This window comes from Rattus norvegicus, chromosome X (genome assembly GCF_036323735.1).
Source record: "Rattus norvegicus strain BN/NHsdMcwi chromosome X, GRCr8, whole genome shotgun sequence".
Taxonomy (NCBI): Eukaryota; Metazoa; Chordata; class Mammalia; order Rodentia; family Muridae; genus Rattus; species Rattus norvegicus.
Window position 1 is genome coordinate 112,347,145 of NC_086039.1, and position 23,366 is coordinate 112,370,510.

A 23,366-nucleotide genomic window follows, 5' to 3' on the forward strand; every position below is an offset into this window, starting at 1 on the left:
TTTCTAAGAAGCAGGGAGACATTTTCTTCAGTGATATAGCCATTGTTAAATTGCCCACACTTCAATAAATACAACCCCATCCATGCTCCTATAGGCATCCTTAATCAAACTCCGGGAGTCAGAGAGAGAGAGAGAGAGAGAGAGAGAGAGAGAGAGAGAGAGAGAGAGAGAGAGAGAGAACAAACAAGAGAGACAAGAAATAAGCAGGGAAAGAGTTCAGTGGGGGGGGGGATGAGAGGAAAATGGAAGCAAAAGTGACCAAAATACATTATAATTATTTAAAGGCTATTCCTTTAAGTTTGTAACAATATTCATAATCTGCTAAAATCAAAAACTATAAACATCCTTCAATGTGTGGTGAGCAAAATCTGCTACCTGTATCTGATAGAATATAACCCTGTAACAGAAAAAAATCCCAATATTGATCAAGGCAATAACTTGGTTTCATATCAAAGATAAGTTAAACGGTCAGCTTCAATACTCCAGAATTAGTTTATTGCTGTAGGTGAGGAAACACCTATAGGGGTCATTGGCCAAATAACAGGAGAAAAACACACACAACTTCCTTTATTACATTTTACATGACCTATGAGTCTTCAGCAAGGAAAATTGTCTATTTTATGTGATGTTTGATGAAGTGAATAGCTGTGGCAAACTCTTACAGGACAGAAAGAGGTATGTGATGTGAGGTAAAAAGCTAGCTAGAAATTGGCAAGGTTGGCTTATTGGCATTCTTGTAGCTCTCTGTCTTCCCAGGGCTTCTGGCACAAGAGAATCTTCAAGGAGGTTTCATGGCCAGATTCAGAAAGAAAAAAAAAAAAAGCAAGGTAATTTGATTTCTGATTGACTGCTCCAAGAGAAAGGGGCCAGGAAGAGATGGGCATTCTCACATTTGTAGATCCTCAGTTCTTTCCAGCCTAAAATATTCACTATGGTCAAAGCACATGGTATACTTTTATGAAAATGTCTTTGTAAAGCCCATCAGTATATACAATGAATATTACCCTAGTTTGTTTTGTGTTGCTGTGATGAACACCATGATCAAAAAGAAACTTGTGGGAGGACGGGGTTTATTTCATTTTACACTTCTGAGGAAAGTCAGGGCAGGAACCTCAAGGCAGGTGTTGAAGGAGAGCCCTTGGAGGAACGCTACTTACTGGCTTTCTTCCAGGCTCCTATTTAGTTACTATTTTTACATAGCCCAGACCCACCTGCTAAGGTATGGCACCTCTCACAAGGGCTGGGCCCTCCTTCATCAATTAGCAATTAAGAAAATGCTTCATGCTGGAGGACACCAGGAGAACAGAGCCCCCGGAATCAATTAAGCAGGGCCCATAGAAGATCACAGAGACAGAAGTTACAATCACGGATCTTATATGGGTCCGAGCTGGGTCCTCTGCATATATGTTCTGTTTATACAGCTGGGTGTTCTTGTGGGACTCCAAAAATTGGGAGAGGGGTGTGTCTCTAATTCTTCCACCTACTCTTAGGACCCTTGTCCCACTAATGAGCTGGTTTGTCAAACCTTAATATGAGGGTTTGTGTCTAGTTATTTTACAATATGATATACCATGTTTGGTTGATATCACTGGGAAACCTGACCCCTTTCTTTCCTTATTTGTTTATTTAGATCCCAAAACGCTGTGTCCCTTCCTGGTACTGCCCTTACAGGGTCCCTCCAAATCCCCCCTTGCCTTCTCTTCTGAGAGGATGCTCCACCATATCCCCTTACCCTGGCACATCAAGTCTCTGCCAGATTAGGCGCTTCCTCTCCCACTGAAGCCAAACAAAGCAGGCATAAGACATGCTGCATATCTGCTACATATGTGCTTGGGACCTCGTTCCACCCTGGGTATATTCTCTGATGGGTAACTTAGTCTCTGAGAGCTTTCAGAAGTCCAGGTTAGTTGACTTTGTTGGCCTTCCTCTGGGGTTCCCTTTTCCTTCAGGGCCTTCATTCATTCTACCAACTGTTCAAGAACTATCACGGCACTTCCGACCTCTGTCCAATGCTGAGAGTATCTGCACCTGTACCAGTCTGCTGCTGGGTAGAGCCTCTCAGAGGACGGCTATGCTGGGCTCCTGTCTGCAAGCATAACATTAATAGTGTTTATCAGGAATTGGTGCTTTGTCCATGGAATGGGTTTTGAGTTGGGCCTGTTGTTGGTCCGTTGGCCTTTCCTTCATTCTTTCCTTCATTCCTGCATTTCTTTTAGACAGGACAATTTTGGGGTCTAAAGTTTTGTGTGTGGATTAGAGTCCTTATCCCTCCTACTGGGAGTCCTGCTTGACTACAGGAAGTAGCCTCTTCAGGCTCCACATTCACACTGTTAGTCATTGATAGCACATCTGCTAGGCTCCGCCCAACAGTTACCTAGCAACAGCCAGGTAAGAGCCTGGCTCATAATAAAAAGACTTGGGGCAGAGCGGAAGAGACCATCAACACTGCCCACCCCTGCCTATATTCCTGGCCCAAGAGGAAACTGTATACAACCTCTGGGTTCCCTTGGATAAGGGCACAGGAGCAGGAAATCCACTGCGTCTGAGACACCACCGGAACCTGAAGGGACCCACCAGATAAACAGTTCTCTGCACCAAAATCCCGTGGGAGGGAGAGCTAAACCTTCAGAGAGGCAGACACACCTGGGAAACCAAAAGAGACTGCACTCTGCACACATTACTGATTCCAGAGGAAAACACCAAACACCATCTGGAACCCTGGTGTACAGAAGCTCCTGGAAAGGGCGGCACAGATCTTCCTGGTTGCTGCCTCGGCGGAGAGCTCATAGGCAACACCCCACAAGCAAACCTGAGCCTCTGGTCCGAAAGTAAGACAAACTTTTCTGCTGCAAGCGACCTGCCTGGTGAACTCAAGACACAGGCCCACAGGAACAGCTGAAGACCTGTAGATAGGAAAAACTACACGCCTGAAAGCAGAACACTCTGTCCCTATAACTGGCTGAAAGAAAACAGGAAAACAGGTCTACAGCACTCCTGACACACAGGCTTATAGGACAGTCTAGCCACTGTCAGAAATAGCAGAACAAAGTAACACTAGAGATAATCTGATGGCGAGAGGCAAGCTCAGGAACCCAAGCAACAGAAACCAAGACTACATAGCATCATCGGAGCCCAATTCTCCCACCAAAGCAAACACGGAATATCCAAACACACCAGAAAAGCAAGATCTAGTTTCAAAATCATATTTGATCAAGATGCTGGAGGACTTCAAGAAAGACATGAAGAACTCCCTTAGAGAAACACAGGAAAACATAAATAAACAAGTAGAAGCCTACAGAGAGGAATCACAAAAATCCCTGGAAGAATTCCAGGAAAACATAAATAAACAAGTAGAAGCCTATAGAGAGGAATCACAAAAATCCCTGAAAGAATTCCAGGAAAACACAATCAAACAATTGAAGGAATTAAAAATGAAAATAGAAGCAATCAAGAAAGAACACATGGAAACAACCCTGGATATAGAAAACCAAAGGAAGAGACAAGGGGCCATTGATACAAGCATCACCAAGAGAATACAAGAGATAGAAGAGAGAATCTCAGGAGCAGAAGATTCCATAGAAATCAGCAGAAGATTCCATAGAAATCATCAACCCAACAGTCAAAGATAATGTAAAGCAGAAAAAGCTACTGGTTCAAAACATACAGGAAATCCAGAACTCAATGAGAAGATCAAACCTAAGAATAATAAGTATATAAGAGAGTGAAGACTCCCAGCTCAAAGGACCAATAAATATCTTCAACAAAATCATAGAAGAAAACTTCCATAATCTAAAGAAAGAGATACCCATAAGCATAAGAAGGCTACAGAGGAAGTCCCACACCGGCGGATCCCGGACCGCAGCAGCTCTCTGCTCCCAAACCCCGTGGGAGAGAGACCTCACCGCCTGATCAAGTGGGCACTCCTGAGGCTGCAGAGCGGAGGAGACCACCAACACTGTCCACCCCTGCCCACATCCCTGGCCCAAGAGGCAACTGTATAAGGCCTCTGGGTTCCCATAGGGGAGGGCCCGGGAGCGGCAGGACCCCTGCGTCTGAGACACTGCCGGAACCTGAAGGAAACAGACCGGATAAACAGTTCTCTGCACCCAAATCCCCTGGGAGGGAGAGCTGAACCTTCAGACAGGCGGACACGCCTGGGAAACCAGAAGAGACTGCACTCTGTGCACATCCAGGCGCCAGAGGAAAACACCAAACGTCATCTGAAACCCTGGTGCACGGAGGCTCCCGGAAGGAGCGGCACAGATTTTCCCGGTTGCTGCCACAGCGGAGAGGACTTAGGCAGTACCCCACGAGCAAACTTGAGCCTTGGAACCACAGGTAGGACCAACTTTTCCCCTGCAAGAAACCTGCCTGGTGAACTCAAGACACAGGCCCACAGGAACAGCTGAAGACCTGTAGAGAGGAAAAACTACACGCCCGAAAGCAGAACACTCTGTCCCCATAACTGGCTGAAAGAAAACAGGAAACCAGGTCTACAGCACTCCTGACACACAGGTTATAGGACAGTCTAGCCACTGTCAGAAATAGCAGAACAAAGTAACACTAGAGATAATCTGATGGCGAGAGGCAAGCGCAGGAACCCAAGCAACAGAAACCAAGACTACATGGCATCATCGGAGCCCAATTCTCCCACCAAAGCAAACACGGAATATCCAAACACACCAGAAAAGCAAGACCTAGTTTCAAAATCATATTTCATCATGATGCTGGAGGACTTCAAGAAAGACATAAAGAACTCCCTTAGAGAACAAGTAGAAGCCTACAGAGAGGAATCACAAAAATCCCTGAAAGAATTCCAGGAAAACACAATCAAACAGTTGAAGGAATTAAAAATGGAAATAGAAGCAATCAAGAAAGAACACATGGAAACAGCCCTGGACATAGAAAATCAAAAGAAAAGACAAGGAGCTGTAGATACAAGCTTCACCAACAGAATTCAAGAGATGGAAGAGAGAATCTCAGGAGCAGAAGATTCCATAGAAATCATTGACTCAACTGTCAAAGATAATGTAAAGCAGAAAAAGCTACTGGTCCAAAACATACAGGAAATCCAGGACTCAATGAGAAGATCAAACCTAAGGATAATAGGTATAGAAGAGAGTGAAGACTCCCAGCTCAAAGGACCAGTAAATATCTTCAACAAAATCATAGAAGAAAACTTCCCTAACCTAGAAAAAGAGATACCCATAGGCATACAAGAAGCCTACAGAACTCCAAATAGATTGGACCAGAAAAGAAACACCTCCGGTCACATAATTGTCAAAACACCAAATGCACAAAATGAAGAAAGAATATTAAAAGCAGTAAGGGAAAAAGGTCAAGTAACATATAAAGGCAGACCTATCAGAATCACACCAGATTTTTCGCCAGAGACTATGAAAGCCAGAAGATCCTGGACAGATTTCATACAGACCCTAAGAGAACACAGATGCCAGCCCAGATTACTGTATCCTGCAAAACTCTCAATTAACATAGATGGAGAAACCAAGATATTCCATGACAAAACCAAATTTACACAATATCTTTCTACAAATCCAGCACTACAAAGGATAATAAATGGTAAAGCCCAACATAAGGAGGCAAGCTACACCCTAGAAAAAGCAAGAAACTAATCATCTGGCAACAAAACAAAGAGAAGAAAAGCACACAAACATAACCTCACATCCAAATATGAATATAACAGGAAGCAATAATCACTATTCCTTAATATCTCTCAACATCAATGGTCTCAACTCCCCAATAAAAAGACATAGATTAACAAACTGGATACGCAATGAGGACCCTGCATTCTGCTGCCTACAGGAAACACACCGAAGAGACAAAGACAGACACTACTTCAGAGTGAAAGGCTGGAAATCAACTTTCCAAGCAAATGGTCAGAAGAAGCAGGCTGGAGTAGCCATTCTAATATCAAATAAAATCAATATTCAACTAAAAGTCATCAAAAAAGATAAGGAAGGACACTTCATATTCATCAAAGGAAAAATCCACCAAGATGAACTCTCAATCCAAAATATCTATGCACCAAATACAAGGGCACCTACATACGTAAAAGAAACCTTACTAAAGCTCAAAACACACATTGCACCTCACACAATAATAGTAGGAGATTTCAACACCCCACTCTCATCAATGGACAGATCATGGAAACAGAAATTAAACAGAGATGTAGACAGACTAAGAGAAGTCATGAACCAAATGGACTTAACAGATATTTATAGATCATTCTATCCTAAAGCAAAAGGATATACATTCTTCTCAGCTCCTCATGGTACTTTCTCCAAAATTGACCATATAATTGGTCAAAAAACAGGCCTCAACAGGTACAGAAAGATAGAAATAATCCCATGCGTGCTATCAGACCACCACGGCCTAAAGCTGGTCTTCAATAACAATAAGGGAAGAATGCCCACATATACGTGGAAGTTGAACAATGCTCTACTCAACGATAACCTGGTCAAAGAAGAAATAAAGAAGGAAATTAAAGACTTCTTAGAATTTAATGAAAATGAAGGTACAACATACCCAAACTTATGGGACACAATGAAAGCTGTGCTAAGAGGAAAACTCATAGCGCTGAGTGCCTGCAGAAAGAAACAGGAACGAGCATATGTCAGCAGCTTGACAGCACACCTAAAAGCTCTAGAACAAAAAGAAGCAAATACACCCAGGAGGAGTAGAAGGCAGGAAATAATCAAACTCAGAGCTGAAATCAGCCAAGTAGAAACAAAAAGGACCATAGAAAGAATCAACAGAACCAAAAGTTGGTTCTTTGAGAAAATCAACAGGATAGATAAACCCTTAGCCAGACTAACGAGAGGACACAGAGAGTGTTTCCAAATTAACAAAATCAGAAATGAAAAGGGAGACATAACTACAGATTCAGAGGAAATTCAAAAAATCATCAGATCTTACTATAAAAGCCTATAATCAACAAAACTTGAAAATCTGCAGGAAATGGACAATTTCCTAGACAGACACCAGGTACCGAAGTTGAATCAGGAACAGACAAACCAGTTAAACAACCCCAGAACTCCTAAGGAAATAGAAGCAGTCATTAAAGGTCTCCCAACCAAAAAGAGCCCAGGTACAGACAGGTTTAGTGCAGAATTCTATCAGACCTTCATAGAAGACCTCATACTAATACTATCCAAACTATTCCACAAAATTGAAACAGATGGAGCAAAATTGAAACAGATGTGGCTTCCTTCTATGAAGCCACAATTACTCTTATACCCAAACCACACAAAGACCCAACAAAAGAAAGAGAACTTCAGACCAATTTCCCTTATGAATATCGATGCAAAAATACTCAATAAAATTCTGGCAAACCATTTTACCAAAAGCAATCTACAGATTCAATGCAATCCCCATCAAAATACCAATCCAATTCTTCAAAGAGTTAGACAGAACAATTTGCAAATTCATCTGGAATAACAAAAAACCCAGGATAGCTAAAGCTATCCTCAACAATAAAAGGACTTCAGGGGGAATCACTATCCCTGAACTCAAGCAGTATTACAGAGCAATAGTGATAAAAACTGCATGGTATTGGTACAGAGACAGACAGATAGACCAATGGAATACAATTGAAGACCCAGAAATGAACCCACACACCTATGGTCACTTGATTTTTGACAAAGGAGCCAAAACCATCCAATGGAAAAAAGATAGCATTTTCAGCAAATGGTGCTGGTTCAACTGGAGGGCAACATGTAGAAGAATGCAGATCGATCCATCCTTATCACCCTGTACAAAGCTTAAGTCCAAGTGGATCAAGGACCTCCACATCAAACCAGACACACTCAAACTAAGAGAAGAAAAACTAGGGAAGCATCTGGAACACATGGGCACTGGAAAAAATTTCCTGAACAAAACACCAATGGCTTATGCTCTAAGATCAAGAATCGACAAATGGGATCTCATAAAACTGCAAAGCTTCTGTAAGGCAAAGGACACTGTGGTTAGGACAAAACGGCAACCAACAGATTGGGAAAAGATCTTTACCAATCCTACAACAGATAGAGGCCTTATATCCAAAATATACAAAGAACTCAAGAAGTTAGACCGCAGGGAAACAAATAACCCTATTAAAAAATGGGGTTCAGAGCTAAACAAAGAATTCACAGCCGAGGAATGCCGAATGGCTGAGAAACACCTAAAGAAATGTTCAACATCTTTAGTCATAAGGGAAATGCAAATCAAAACAACCCTGAGATTTCATCTCACGCCAGTGAGAATAGCTAAGATCAAAAACTCGGGTGACAGCAAATGCTGGAGAGGATGCGGAGAAAGAGGAACACTCCTCCATTGTTGGTGGGGTTGCAGACTGGTACAACCATTCTGGAAATCAGTCTGGAGGTTCCTCAGAAAATTGGACATTGAACTGCCTGAGGATCCAGCTATACCTCTCTTGGGCATATACCCAAAAGATGCCTCAACATATAAAAGAGACACGTGCTCCACTATGTTCATCGCAGCCTTATTTATAATAGCCAGAAAATGGAAAGAACCCAGATGCCCTTCAACAGAGGAATGGATACAGAAAATGTGGTACATCTACACAATGGAATATTACTCAGCTATCAAAAACAACGAGTTTATGAAATTCGTAGGCAAATGGTTGGAACTGGAAAATATCATCCTGAGTGAGCTAACCCAATCACAGAAAGACATACATGGTATGCACTCATTGATAAGTGGCTATTAGCCCAAATGCTTGAATTACCCTAGATCCCTAGAACAAACGAAACTCAAGACGGATGATCAAAATGTGAATGCTTCACTCCTTCTTTAAATGAGGAAAAAGAATACCCTTGGCTGGGAAGGGAGAGGCAAAGATTAAAACAGAGACTGAAGGAACACCCATTCAGAGCCTGCCCCACAGGTGGCCCATACATATACAGCCACCCAATTGGACAAGATGGATGAAGCAAAGAAGTGCAGACCGACAGGAGCCGGATGTAGATCGCTCCTGAGAGACACAGCCAGAATCAGCAAATACAGAGGCGAATGCCAGCAGCAAACCACTGAACTGAGAATAGGTCCCCTATTGAAGGAATCAGAGAAAGAACTGGAAGAGCTTGAAGGGGCTCGAGACCCCATACGAACAACAATGCCAAGCAACCAGAGCTTCCAGGGACTAAGCCCCCTACCTAAAGACTATACATGAACTGACCCTGGACTCTGACCTCATAGGTAGCAATGAATATCCTAGTAAGAGCACCAGTGGAAGGGGAAGCCCTGGGTCCTGCTAAGACTGAACCCCCAGTGAATGTGATTGTTGGGGGGAGGGCGGCAATGGGGGGAAGGTGGGGAGGGGAACACCCATAAAGAAGGGGAGGGGGAGGGATTAGGGGGATGCTTGCAGGGAAACCGGGAAAGGGAATAACATTCGAAATGTAAATAAGAAATACTCAAGTTAATAAAAAAAAAAAAAACTTTGCCCTCCCTCCCTCCGGCCCTCCCTCCCTTCCCCCACCTCACCTCACTTCTTCCCTTCTTCCCTTATTTCTCCTCTTTTTCTGTCCTTCTCCGTTCCCTTTCTTTCTCTGCCTCCACTCCTTTCTCATCCCCTTCCCAGGCCCCAAATAAACTTCATTTTATTCTAAACCCATCATGTGACTGGTACTGCTGTGAGTGGTGCCTCAGCATGGGTCAGCTAAGGCACCCTCTCCCACTGCATTCTGCTGCTGTATTCCAAAACATATCAGGCATCTTGGCTAAAGTCACCTGCATTGACTCCTGGGAGTCCCCATGATACATATTCCACAGTCCCAAAGAAGTTAAAGAAGAAGGAAGGCTTAAGTAAGAGTGTTTGAATCACTCTTAGAAAAAGAAACTGGTCATAGGTGGAAGAGTCAGTGAGGGAACTGAGCGGGAGAGGCGAAGGGGGAGGGGAATTGGGGGCAGGATCTGGTGTGAGAAGAGACAGGAGAGGGGCACAGAGAGAGAGTCAGGAGAATGAATGGAAATCCGCACTTCGGGGTGGGGGCAGGGGCGGGGGCGGGGCTGCTGGAGAGCTCTAGTGAGTCCCAGAGACCTGGGATGGGGCAGGCTCCCAGGGCTCAATTCAGGTGACCTTTTTAAAATATGGAAATAGAGGAGTGGATCTGGAGAAGGGAAGTGTGGCAGAGACTGGGAAGAGTGGACAGAGATGTAACTGCAGTCAGGATGCAATGAATGAAAGAAATATAAAAGAAAAAAGTGTCTCATGCCCACACAGTGTAGCTATTTTTCAGTTAAGGTTCCTTCTTCCCGGGTGTGTCAAGTTCATAACAGAAGCCAACTATGACAATATACACCACTAAGAATTCATCAGGAACTGTTGAGATGACTCAGAAGGTAATGCTTGCTATGAAAGCCTGACGACCTAAGTTAATTCCAGGAATCCATGGTAGAAAGAAAGAACATCTTCTGAAGGTCAACCTCTTACCTCCACACATGAGCCTCAGTGCGCGCATGCGCCCCACACATACACACAAAATTAAAATAAAAAATGTAGTCGGTGTTCCATGGAAGATCTGGACAATTGTGTAAGTCATAGTCAACCATGCATAGCAATGTGGTCAGAAGGAAGCATACTGATGTATACAGAGAAATTAAATGAACAATAAATACTTAGGGGTATGATAGAGGAAGTTCACTCGGATATAAATTTGTAAGCTCCAAGTGATAAGTGCTTATGGCACAGTAAAAATCTCAATTTTTGTTTAAAACTTATGACATGCTATAAAATATCAAAATCCTTTCCTTAAAAAACAAATACAAAATAAACAAAAAAAGAAGCTCCCTCAAGAATCTAAGCCAGTAGCTCTTTCTTAAAACTGACACATACCACATGCTTTTAGTAGCAGGTAAGAATAACAAGAAGAAAAGCGTTTAAATAATCAAAGGCAAGGCTTGGTGTCTTTAAAATGCTCTGCAGAGCTTCACAGCCTCATTTAGGAGTGAGGGAGTACTAATTCCTCAGAAGACAGAAATCAGCATTTCTAGAAAGGGAAAAAAATGCAGATGTCTGTTTTCGGATTCTCATTTAGAGCTGAACATTTGAGCTCAAAATAAAAACAGCAGCAAATCCCACAAGCCCGGCTCTGGCTCTCGTTTACCATGTTCTACTATTGTGTCTTTTATGAAAGTCAAGGCTCTTGTACCCCCCACCACTGAAGTTCCAAGTCCTCTGTGTGTTTTCCTCTGCTGAAAACCTGCAGTCCATTCCCAGATCCTAGCCTTAAGGTATGTCTTTGATCTTTGCTATGCAGGTGGTAGACTCTCAGAGCAAATGGAAGATCTAAATCCAGATAGGAATGAAGTGGCAGCGAGAAGTCAATGCTTTTGTGAGAGGAGACTTTAAATAACTTCAGAAGTTTGTGAGAAGGTAGACAGAAAAAGAGACCCATGAGTCCACACTTATCAGCACACACAACACAAGTAAATACACTGATAACATAGTGCATGCTAGACAAATCAAAAGTCTTGTCAACTCCAAATGAAAAACTAAAAGCCAACTGTAGTTTTTTCTTTTTTTGCCAACTGTAGTTTATTGCAGATATATACCCTACTGTTCAGATTTGATCTTTTTCTGATTTTTTTATTTTTATTTATATGAGTACCATGTGATCTGATTTTTAAATATACTTTTATTTTGATGTTATTATGGAGTTACCTGCAGTCATAAAAATGATAGATAGATCCTATCAGTCATCTTGCTCCAGTGGATGCCAGAAAGGGGCACTGGATCCTCTGGAACTGGAGTTATGGGTGGCAGACTGACACGGGTCTGCAAACTGAACATGGATCTCTACAAGAACAACAAGCACTCTTGAGAACTGAACCGTCTCTCCAGTCTTACGTTGTCATTTTACTTGAATTTGCAGCTCTACATATTTAGCATATGTACTGTGAATCATTACTTCATTTTTACATTTTAAAGGACACAGGGAAAAAAGGAGTTTAAAAATGCAAACTATTGGTTTTTATGTTTTCCTATGTACTTTTATTCTTGAATAACTTCCATTGGTCATGCTGTAGAATTCTGTCCTTAGAGGAGTTTTAAAACCTTTAAAAGTAACTTATTTTCTTTGCTAATCATAGGGCTATCCCAACCACCTGTTTTATATTAGGTCAATTTGGGTATTTTATTTTCAATAGATATATTTGATCAGTATATATTCATTATACATGGTACTGAGCAACACAAGGGCAATTTACACAGGTATATTAATGTACTTTGAGGCTATAGCCTCCCCCACGGTACTTTATGTATTTCAAAAGTGGGTCCATTTATTCTAAATGGCCAATTGCTGTGTATAAAGGTTTTATAGTATTCACCTATTACAGTTTGATGCCTGCAAGGTCTATGGTGACACACTGCTTTGTTTTGTTCTTTGTTTTTGCTGCTCTTAGTTTTTGCTTGTTTGTTTGCTTAGATTTCTGATGCATTCCTCACTGTGTAGTAGCCCAGACTAGCTTCAAACTCAGGATCTTCTTGCCGTAGTCTGAATCATCATAATTGCTGATATTTTTTTCAGTCTTGGTGTTAATCATCTTTTCTCTTTGTGTCACTTTTGGTAGACATTCGTTTATTTTGTTTATATTTTCTAAGGACATATCTGTGTGTGTGTGTGTGTGTGTGTGTGTGTGTGTGTGTGTGTGTGTGCGTGTGTGTGTCTGTCTGTGTCTGTGTGTGTCTGGGTGTTGTTCTGTTTACTTCATAGATTTTTTACTTATTCCTGTCTACTTGCTTTGGATTCCTCTAGGTTCTTGAGGTAGATTTGTGTTTAGTTTGGTTAGTTTTCTTTTTCTCTTGGTTATTTTTTAAAATATCAGCTTCATCCTCCTGATTGGTTTGTGTTTCTGAGTGCTACATATGTCTGACTTTCTGTCTCATTCTAACAAATCTTGAGGGAGAACTACTGACAGTGTTTGCGGACTTGTCTGTCTTACATTCTGTATCTTTCGGCTTCCTGGGTTGGTTAATAGACATTTAAGAAATACTATATTTTCCTACAGGGCAATTCTTTTAGAGAGATATTGTGGCCTTTTCTCTGATGATACAGATAGATTTTTATATTATCTGATGCTTTCTTTTGAATTAAGATATGATAAACCTAGCCACACAATACTTTTTTCTCCATTTATTTATTTATTCTCTTTATATCCCAATTGCAGCCCTCCCTACTCTCAGTCTCATCCTCACATATACCCTCCCCCACCCCTTCCCCTTCTCAGAGAAGAAGGGAAAGCCCACCTCACCTCCCCTCCCCGAGTATTAACCCACCCTGGTACATCAAGTCACTGCAGGACTAGGCTCATCCTCCCCCACTGAGGGCAGATGAGGCAGACCAGTGAGGGGAATGGAATACACAGACAGGCAACAGATTCAGGGATAGGCCCTGCTCCAATAATTGGGGGACCCACATGAATACCAAGCTGCACTTCTGCTACATATCACACAATACTTTTGAATTGATATATTGCTTGACTTTAAATAGAAAGCTATCACGGGAGTGTTAGTTTACAAGAGATTTCACTAGGCTCTTCCTGGAACCTAGTGACAGCTTATATCATCATCTGCCACTACCAGGTGCTTCAGATGTGGGATGAGTATAGAAGGACTGTCCTACCACTTCAGCACTTCAGTTTGTGTGCCCTCCCTCCCTCCTTCCCTCCCCTCCTCCTCCTCTTCCCTCTCCTCTCCCCTCCCCTCCCCTCCCCCCTTCTCTCTCCACATATTCCCAGATAGAGGTAGAGCTACAAGTTGGAAGCAAGACTGATTCCTCTAGTTTCCTTTCCTTGCTATGATAAAACACTGACTAAAACCAACTTTGGAAAGAAAGCATTTCATTCAGCTTATAGGTTTTAGTTCCATCCTCAAGGGAAGCCAGGACAGGAGTTCAAGGCAGGTACCTGAAGGAAGGAACTGAAGCAGAGACACATGATGGAGGGGTGGCTCCATTGGCTCACTCCCTATGCTTTGCTCAGCTTCTTTTCTTTATCCTGCCTGCCTAGAGATAGCAACACCCATAGTGGACTGAGTCTGTCCACATCAATTAACAATTAAGAAAATGCTTTACACTTGGCCACAGGCTAATCTTATCTCAACAGTATTTTTGTTGATGTTTGTTGTGTAACAGTTTCCTCAGAGACTGAAACATTCTGTCAGGGAAGCTCTTTAAGCAGGAAGGTAAACAACTCAAAATTGCTCAGGAAATCCCTGAAACAGACTGGATTCACTAGGCCCCTCCCTCTCTGAGTAAGCAACAAAGCTGTGAAGACTCTCCAATAAGCCAAACTGTAAAAGAAGACTCTGAGAACAGACCAGCTGCCTGGAAGAAGCAGAAGCCAGTCAAGCTGTCTAGAAGAGGTTTAGACCAGAGTTGATTTGGGAAAGAATAAACTGTGCAGTGTGCTCCAGGTTTCCCAGTTTTTGTGAGCTGTCACCCATCCTGCAGTGAGCGTCTTTGAGTCATGTCTGCTTCTATAAGTAATTCCTCACCCATATCCTTCTAACCCCAATAAAATTACAAGTTAAACTTGGATAGCATCTGAACGTTAGTCTGTTATGGGTTCCCTCTCTGGGCTGAGTAGAAGTGAGTGTTGCACCTCCCCAGGAAAAGTTCTGCCACACAACAATGTTCCCTCTTCCCAGGTGACTCTGGGTTGTGTCAAATTGACAGATGAAGGTAGCTATAACACCAACTTCTAATAATCTAGGAGCTCTAGGGTTAAGTGATCAGGTTTAGAAAGATATTGTTTAAAGGTGAAAGGGGAAATGCTTTGGATATATAAGAAATAATACGTTGTGATCTTTTGAATATTGCTGTCTTCATATCTTTCCCAATGCTTAGCACAAAACCTCCTTGTTCACTGTTGATTCTTAACAAATTTGACCAGTATGGAAACAATTTTCTAACATATGGAAAGCTATAGATCTTTACCTTTTCCAAAGGATTAACAGTGTCTTTAATTTCAGCTACCAGGGACTGATGCAGACTAAAGAGGCTTTGCTATATAAAGATCATGAACGTGGATTCCCTAGTTAAACTTCCTGTGTTCAAATATTCCCTGAGTCTGCTACTTGACATTTCACTCTGGCTGTCTTAATTTTCTGTATGCCTCAGTTTCTTCCATTGTTAACTGTGATCATAATACTACCTTTTATCCAGGTTATTGTGAGTAATTAATAAATCAAGATAAGTAAAATGATTCATTATTTCTTGATATACTATGAACTTCTGGAAATGCTAACTACCATCACTATAATTACCTATTACATATAAGTACCTAATCTGACTTTATTAATATTGACCATGTATAGCAGTTACTTGCACATAGCCCCTAAGTAACAATTATATTGACAATAAATACATTGTCCTTACAATTTTATGATTACTATCTGCTATCTTGTTCATCTGGAAAAATAAATGCAGAGATTTTCATCTGCAGGTTTTGAGAGTCAGATTATCTGAGTTCCAAACTAATTTTTGCTTTATGATCACAATATAAGCTACAAGTTATTGCAGCTTACTGAACCTTGAATTTGTGACCTACAAATTAGGATAACCCATGGACTGCAAACAATTCTTATGGGTCTTAAGTATGATACTATGTATATAGTATAATTGGTAAAACCTGGCACAAAGTAATCAGAGAGGGGGGGTGGCCCACACTTAACTGTAGAGAAGTAAAGACTAGTCCCTCACATGCATAGAGTCCATGATTGTGTATGCATCAACTTAAAATCAATCCTCATGATGGAACATAAGAATTGAGTCCCAAAATTTGTCCTTTGACCTTCCCTGTATATGAAGTTACACACAGATATTCCTCCTCAAACAAATCAATAATCAAAATAAATTGTTTTGTAAAATTTGGAGAAGTTTTAATTTTAAAAACAAGGAAATGGAGGGATCAGGGGTATGGCTCAGTTGCTAGAGTGCTTACTTACCAAGCACTGAGTTTGATCCACACTACACATAAACTGGGGACAATGGCACACACCTATAATCTCAGCACTTTAGGAGGTAAAGGCACAAGGGCCCAAAGTTCAAGGTTATCCTCCACACGACTAGATCACTCTGCTGGGGTAAAGTATGGAAAATGCATTCCTAAGACAAACTAATAAACAGACTGTTTTCACTTGGCTCCTTTTGATCTCCATTTCCTACATGGTATATTCTTTTCATCCTTCCTGATCCCGGGGGCCTAATGGAGTAAGAAACCATTCCACATCTCTTGGAAATCTGAGTAGAACTAGGGGAAAGGAGACAGCCCATGAGTATGTTGTACAAAGAGAAGAGTCTGGGAAACAGGAAAGAGAGATCATGCACACCTAATTCTGTGTCGCTGCTCACCTTCTTTTAAACCAAAAGAAGATGTGAAGTGCTGACGAAGTGGTGACAGACACTTGTAATCCCAGCACTCAGAGGCTGAGGCTGAAGGACTGTCAGCTCATGCTACATCGAAAGATTTTTGTCTCACACAAGGTAGATAAAAACCAGAGTATCCTCTGTTTGTGTGGATTATTTTTATGTAGCCTAATTTCTTGCTGTGAAAAATAACAATTCCTTTTATTAGTCCAAGCAATGTAATTATCAAATTATCTGTAGTGTAGTGAACTTCGAAAATTAGATGAATGGTATAATATAATCAATTTTGTGGATCAATTTATTTGACTAAATCAATGAACAAAAGCAGTCTGCCATGTTCCCTGAGCATCCTTGAATATCCTTGCTCTGTATGCCAGGTTCCTAGGTGTAACCTCCTCTAACCCAAAGCTGCTTCTGCCACTAAATACACATGCAATTAAGTAGGCCAAGGTTGGAACAACAAGCAAACTTGTGATTTTGTGTGGACCCCAAACTACATTGGGAAAAGACATCTTTAGCAGTGTAGTTATTCTGCTCTAGAGTTCCCACAATACCATATAGCTATTAGGCATTGTAGAGTTTTATAAAGATACCCTCAGAGTCAGTACCAGTCCTTGCATTCAGAAACAAAGTCTACATTGCCTCCCCTTCTATGAAGGTGAGTCTGTAACTACTTGAAGCAGCACAGAACGGCAATAATTATAGTACACGACTTCCGTTGTTAGGGGATATCCAACTTCCACTCTAAGTTACTCTGTGTAAGGGAAAACAATTTCCATGTAAGAAGCTTAATTGTTCTGATAATAGTATCTCAACTAAATCCAGTCTTATAGCCATCTGCACCAAGGCAGCAAAAAGGGGAATGCAATGATACAATCTTGAATTTTCATACAATCTTATCTATCACTAAGTACTCTTGAATAACCTCACTTTACACCATGTGAACAAAAGAATCACTCAGCAAAGTTCAGAATAAATTTCTTTTTTAAATATTTTTATTAGATATATTTCTTTACTTACATTTCAAATGTTATTCCTCTTCCCGGTTTCCTGTCCATAACCCTCCATCCCCTCTCCAACCCCTCCCCCATACGGGTATTCTCCCCATAAATTCCCCTACTGCCCCCCATATTCCCCTGCACTGGGCGGGGGACCAACCTTGGCAGGACCAAGGGCTTCCCCTTCCACTGGTACCCTTACTGGGCTATTCATTGCTACCTATGAGGGTGGAGCCCAGGGTCAGTCCATGTATAGTCTTTAGGTAGTGGCTTAGTCCCTGGAAGCTCTGGTTGGTTGGCATTGTTGTTCTTATGGAATTGCAAGCCCCTTCGGCTCTTAAATCCTTCCTCTAATTTCCCTAAATGGGTCCTGTTCTCAGTTCAGTGGTTTGCTGCTAGCATTGACCTCTGTATTGGATATGCTCTGGATGTGTCTCTGAGGAGAAATCTATATCCGGTCCCTTTCAGCATGCATTTTTTTAGCTTCATCAATCTTATCTAGTTTTGGTAGCTATATATATATATTATATATAATATATATTACATATATAATATATATTACATATATAATGTATATTATATATATGGGCCACATGTGGGGCAGGCTCTGAATGGCCGTTCCTTGAGTCACTGCTCTAAACTTTGCTTCCGTATCTCCTCCTCTGGGTATTGTTCCCCTTTTAAGAAGGAGAGGGAGCATCTGCATTTTTGGTCATCCTTCTTCTTGACAGAATAAATTTCTGATCCTGAAAATCTATGATTGTGAAAGCAAGGCTGCGTTTGAATTCTGATTCATGCAGATATTACCGATGTTTCTTTAAGATTTAAAGATGTAAAATTATGAAATAATAAAAGTATGTCCCAGGCTCCTAGCATATAAGTACAAAGATGCTTGGCATGTCCAAAGAGATAAGTATCTTCATACATGTGAGCAAGATGACTGATGGTTAAAGGGCCTGGTTGCCAAGGGAACCAACTACATGATGAGAGATTAAAACTTAAGCTCATCTTTCAATGTCCCAAGAGGGAAGAAAAGCTGAAGTCTGAGTTAATCAATGACAATGATGTAATCAATTGTATCTGTGTAATAACATCTCCACACTCATATCTATACACACAAAGGCAGAATCCAGAGTTTCCCAGTTGGCAAACACATACCAACGCAATGAAGTTTCTGCTGTTTCAAGACATTTCCAAACCTGTGCTACCTTCTCCTTCATCTGGACGTTCATCTGTGTACTTTCTTTTTTTTTAATTGTCTTTAGATTTATCGATTTTAGGTGTGTGAGAGTTCTGCCTGCTAGTATGTCTGTACGCCATGTGTATATGTGCCTAGTGCCCTCAGAGGTCAGAAGAGGACATTAGATCCATATGATCTGTAGTTACAAACAATCATGAGCTTCCGTGTGGGTGCGTGAACTGAACGCAGATTCTCTACAAAAATAACAAGTCTTCCCAACCTCTGAGCCATCTCTAAATTCCCCTTTCTATTTTTAATCTTTGTATGTATGTGCTTGTATGATATGTTTGTACGATGTGTGTACATACTTGTCTGTATGTGTATGTAGAGGTCAGAGAACAACTTTAAGGGTTAATTCTCAGTGTGTATATGTGTCTGTGTGTGTGTGAACACATGAGCATGTGCACGCATGTGTGTGTGCACGTGCTGGTCTGTAAACGTGTGGGTATGGATATGTCATAGCCCTGTGTGCCAGGCAAAGGACAGCCTGAAAGAGTCAGATCTCTCCCTGTGCCATGTGGGTCTTAGGAATTGCACACAACTCAGCAAGGTTGGCAGCAAAGCCTTTACCTGCTGAGCCATCTCACTGACCCTCCCTGGTTCTATGAACTTTTCTCGCTGATTAATGATCTGAGAAAGAAGTGATGGGACATCCTAATTTATTTATTTGTTTTGAAAATTACTGCAATATATTTTGAACAGTTTCCCCACCTTCATCTCCTCCTAGATCCTCCCTACATCCCCAACCATCTAGCTCCATGCTTTCTTTCTCTCTTCAGAAAAGAGCCAAATATAAAAGCAAATAAATCTGAATAATAGTATTTTAAAAATGAAAAATCACAAGAAATACACACACACACACACACACAGAGAGAGAGAGAGAGAGAGAGAGAGAGAGAGAGAGAGAGAACCCATTAAAAACACAATTTTGGAAGTGGTAACATCCAAGCAAAAGACCAGTAATATAAAAAATAAATGCCCTAAGTAATATGAGAGAAAAAATCCACAAAACACAATTGAATTAACTTTGTGTTGACTATCTATGGCTAGCCATGGAGTCTGCCCTTAAGTGTGGTTTATACACTCTGTGAGATTCCATTGGAGAAAACCAAGTTTTCTTTCACAAGTGGTTGTCAATTGGAGACAGCTTCTTGGTTAGGAATGGAAGATTGTATCCACACCCCCCTTTCAGCACTGGAATTCTCACTGACTTGATCCTATGCAGATCCTGTGTATGATTCCACAGTCTCTGGGAGTTCATCTGTCTATCGGTCCTGCTGTGTCTGCAATGTTCTGTTTCCTTGGTGTCCTCCATCCCCTCTGGATCTTAACAGTCCTTCTTCCTTCTCTTCCACAGAGTTCCCTCAACCCTAAGTGGAAGGATTTGATGAAGATGTTCTATTTAGGGCAGAGTGTTTCAAAGTTTCTCACTCTCTGCACGCACATTGTCCAGTTGTGGTTTTCTGTATTAGTCGCCATCTGCTTCAAGACAAAGCTACTCTAATGATAGGTGAGCAAGTCACTGGTCTATGAGTATAGCAGAGTGTCATTAGGACTCATTTTATTGTTGTGTTACTTAAGCAGAACAATAGAATTTTGTCTTCCACCAGGCCCACCTGCTATCTGGTCTCAGATTCTTGGCCACCAGAGCAGTATCAGGTAGGGGTTCCAGTTCTGGGAATGGAGTTAACTATAATCAGATAGTGGTTAGCTCCTTCCCCAATGTTTATGATGCTACTGCACTACTGTATCATGAACCAGGGACACCCCACTTTATAGTCAAAGTGCAGGAGATAAGATACTACTTGTGATTGGCACCTGAAATAGGTGGGCATACTTTTGTGACTCTGAGGCATTCGTTTGTGTAATCTGATACTTTATCCTTGTAGATAATGTCATAATTGAGCTAAAGTATAAGGCACTTTGTTGGTGTCCACTGGAAAGGTGGAGATTGGTAGAGAGCAGTCCCTGTATAATTTTGGTAAACAGAGGTGAAGAAAAATACTTGGCTTTCCCCCACTCTATATCAACTAAGACAGAGATGCAAGATGCCATACCAATGACATACCCTTCATACATAACATAACCTTGGCTTTCTGGAATGGCCTCTCTTCTATCTCTTTTTAGCTTACTTTTCAAAACTGTGACCATGGCCAAACACTAAGGTAGTAAGACAAAGTTGACTTGATCGCAGAGAGGGAAAAATAGAAAGATGAAAATTAACACTAAGGGTAAAAATTGATACTTCCTAGTGGCCTTGCAATGTGCAAGTGTCTGCTGTACTAGGGTCGCTTCTGAGATTGTACTTGTCTCTCCCTATCCAGAGAATTTACCAGGAGACATAGTCGGCTGTTCCCTCCTCCTCAGCAGCACAGATGCTTTCTCTTGTCACCTCCCATGAACTCACTCTGAGACCTTAGGAATGCTGACAGTCATAGCCACCCATCTCAGAGGACTCCAGAGGGCCATTGAGGTTGGGGAAAACTGAATGAGGAAATCCTGTCACCTGATTTTCAGTCATAAACCTAAGATAGCAAAAATAGAGCTATTTCCCTCCCCCTAAGGTGATTTCTTGGGTATTTTGTGATATCAGTGAAAAGCCATCTCATTAGTTGATGTTCCTTATCATTAATGGCTTCTTGCAAAAGATCCCATAGTCACTTGCATTCACATTGTCGCATGTAGCACCGATATAGAGTTTGATGAATATAGCTAAATTACAACGTGGAAAACCAAGCGTCTCTCCATGCTTCTGGGACTTGCTAGCTTAGCAAATTTTACAAATCACTTCCCACTTATGAGATTCAGTTTTTTTATGAGTAAAATGAGACTGGACTAGTAGGCTTCTGAGGATCTTTATTCCCTAAAGTCCGGGACTCTAGTAACATTGACCATCTGATTCTACAGAATCTATTTGGGCCCATGGTTTCAGACATTTCAGTTCATGGTGGGCTGACTCTACTGCTTTTAGGGCTATAACAAAACAGACTTATGGTGGAGTGCTATTGCAGAAGACTGCTGATGAGCTCCTGTATCCAGGAAGCAGAGATGGAGACATAGAAAGAGACTGTGAATAAGACACACCTTTCAAAGACACACCCATGCTGATTTACTTCCTCCAACTAGTCCCCACTTCCTAATGGCCCACTCAGTTATAAATTCACCAATGGATTCATGCATTGCTATAGTCATACCCTCATCATCCAGTCAGCTCTCAGTAACATCACAAGCTCACCAAACCCTCAACACATGAGCTTTTTGAGGAAACGTCCCATATGCAAATAATGACTATGCTTTCACATTCAACTTTTCTCTGTGAGCATTTACAGTTTACTTCACCTTTCATTAAGGTATGGCATAATGTCCTCAGCTCCTACATCTGTCACCCACCCTCAAGGTCATGCTGCTAGGGCCTGGATAGCACATTGAGGAGCAAAGCTGTTGGCATCCTGAACAAGGAGAGAAATCGACAAATTCGTCTTCCTCTCACATCAGTCATCAAGACCAAGGGTCTGTTGTTTCTCTTACTCCACGAGGAGACAATTTTCATTCGTGATATCCTTAAAATACCCCTTTCTGTTTGACTTTTTTATTTCATATTTTTTCTTGGTATTAGCATCAGTAGACTGGATGATGAAATAAGCAGGCACAAGAGAAGAGATAGGAAGAAACGTGGTGGCACGGATAAGCACATTTGGTTTCTTTTTGCTGGCCCTTTGCAAAAGGTTTGTTGAAGGTGGAGGTAGAAATTAGTTTCAAAACAAGTTTGGGGGTTATTTCTGGATTTCCTGTCCTCTGTACTCATGGAAAATTCAGAGCACTCAGTATGAATTTATAATAGCGTGCCCAGTTTTCTTGTGTGGTTTGTGGAAACTGGTCACATCGCTTTATAGACACACCACATATATTTAAAGGCTATGGCTATGCAATGGGGTTTTAGCTCAAATGATTCAGAAAATTGCTTCAATCGTTTACTTTGTCAAAGCAGTTCTGGTGAGTACTTTGAGAAGTAGATGAACGGGGCAACCCCATGCCTTCTATTTCCACTCTCCAGGACTTTCAAATGAAGCAAGATTATTTTCCTTCCCATAGTTAGAAGATGAAGCTCACATAGAAGCTGGGTCTATACTCTACCAACTGTGTGACCCTAAGGACCATCCAGACTTAACTTTTTCCCACAGGGTTTCCACCCTCTCACTTGTAAACTGTAGAACTGGACTAGCCCTGTCACTCTTATGAAATACAATCCTTGACAAGTAAAACGATAAGTTAGATAAATGAAGACTTCTGCTCTGAACGTGTTTTGAAGCTTCTCTTACTTTCTAACACTAAAACAAAAACACACGATGAAAATATTTTTCAAGGACTGGATAACATGGCTTTAGTAGAGTGCTTGCTTACCTTGCATGAAGCGCTGGGTTCTGTCACCGGCACCACATATGACCAGGTCTCGGTTTATATAACTTATAGTCCCAGCACACAGGAAGTGAAGGCAAGGAGCTCATAACTTCAAGGTTATTTTTGGCTACTGGGGGAGTTAGAGGCCAGTGTGAGTTACATGTGACCATGTCTTACAGAGTGGTGGGAGGGGAGAGGGAGAGGGTAGGAACAAGGGAAGGTATTTTCACTTGTAAAGGTTGAAACAATGCCTGCTTTGGTTTTCGCTTTTATCCAGAACATAAATCAGTCAAACCTTCCTCCCAGTCACTGTGAGTTCTGGTGTCCCTCTGATAAGCT

The 23,366-nt window shown here is 41.5% G+C and overlaps 1 protein-coding gene across 1 annotated transcript in view; it reads right to left on the minus strand.

The window, feature by feature from the left end:
• The window catches only part of Dcx (doublecortin), a 142,837-nt gene extending 119,690 nt beyond the window's left edge, over positions 1-23,147 (minus strand). Inside the window, exon 1 of the mRNA XM_039100106.2 lies at positions 23,031-23,147. The gene's annotated coding sequence lies outside the window, so the exon portion shown is untranslated. The remainder of the gene's footprint in view (positions 1-23,030) is intronic.
• Positions 23,148-23,366: the final 219 nt, after the last annotated feature.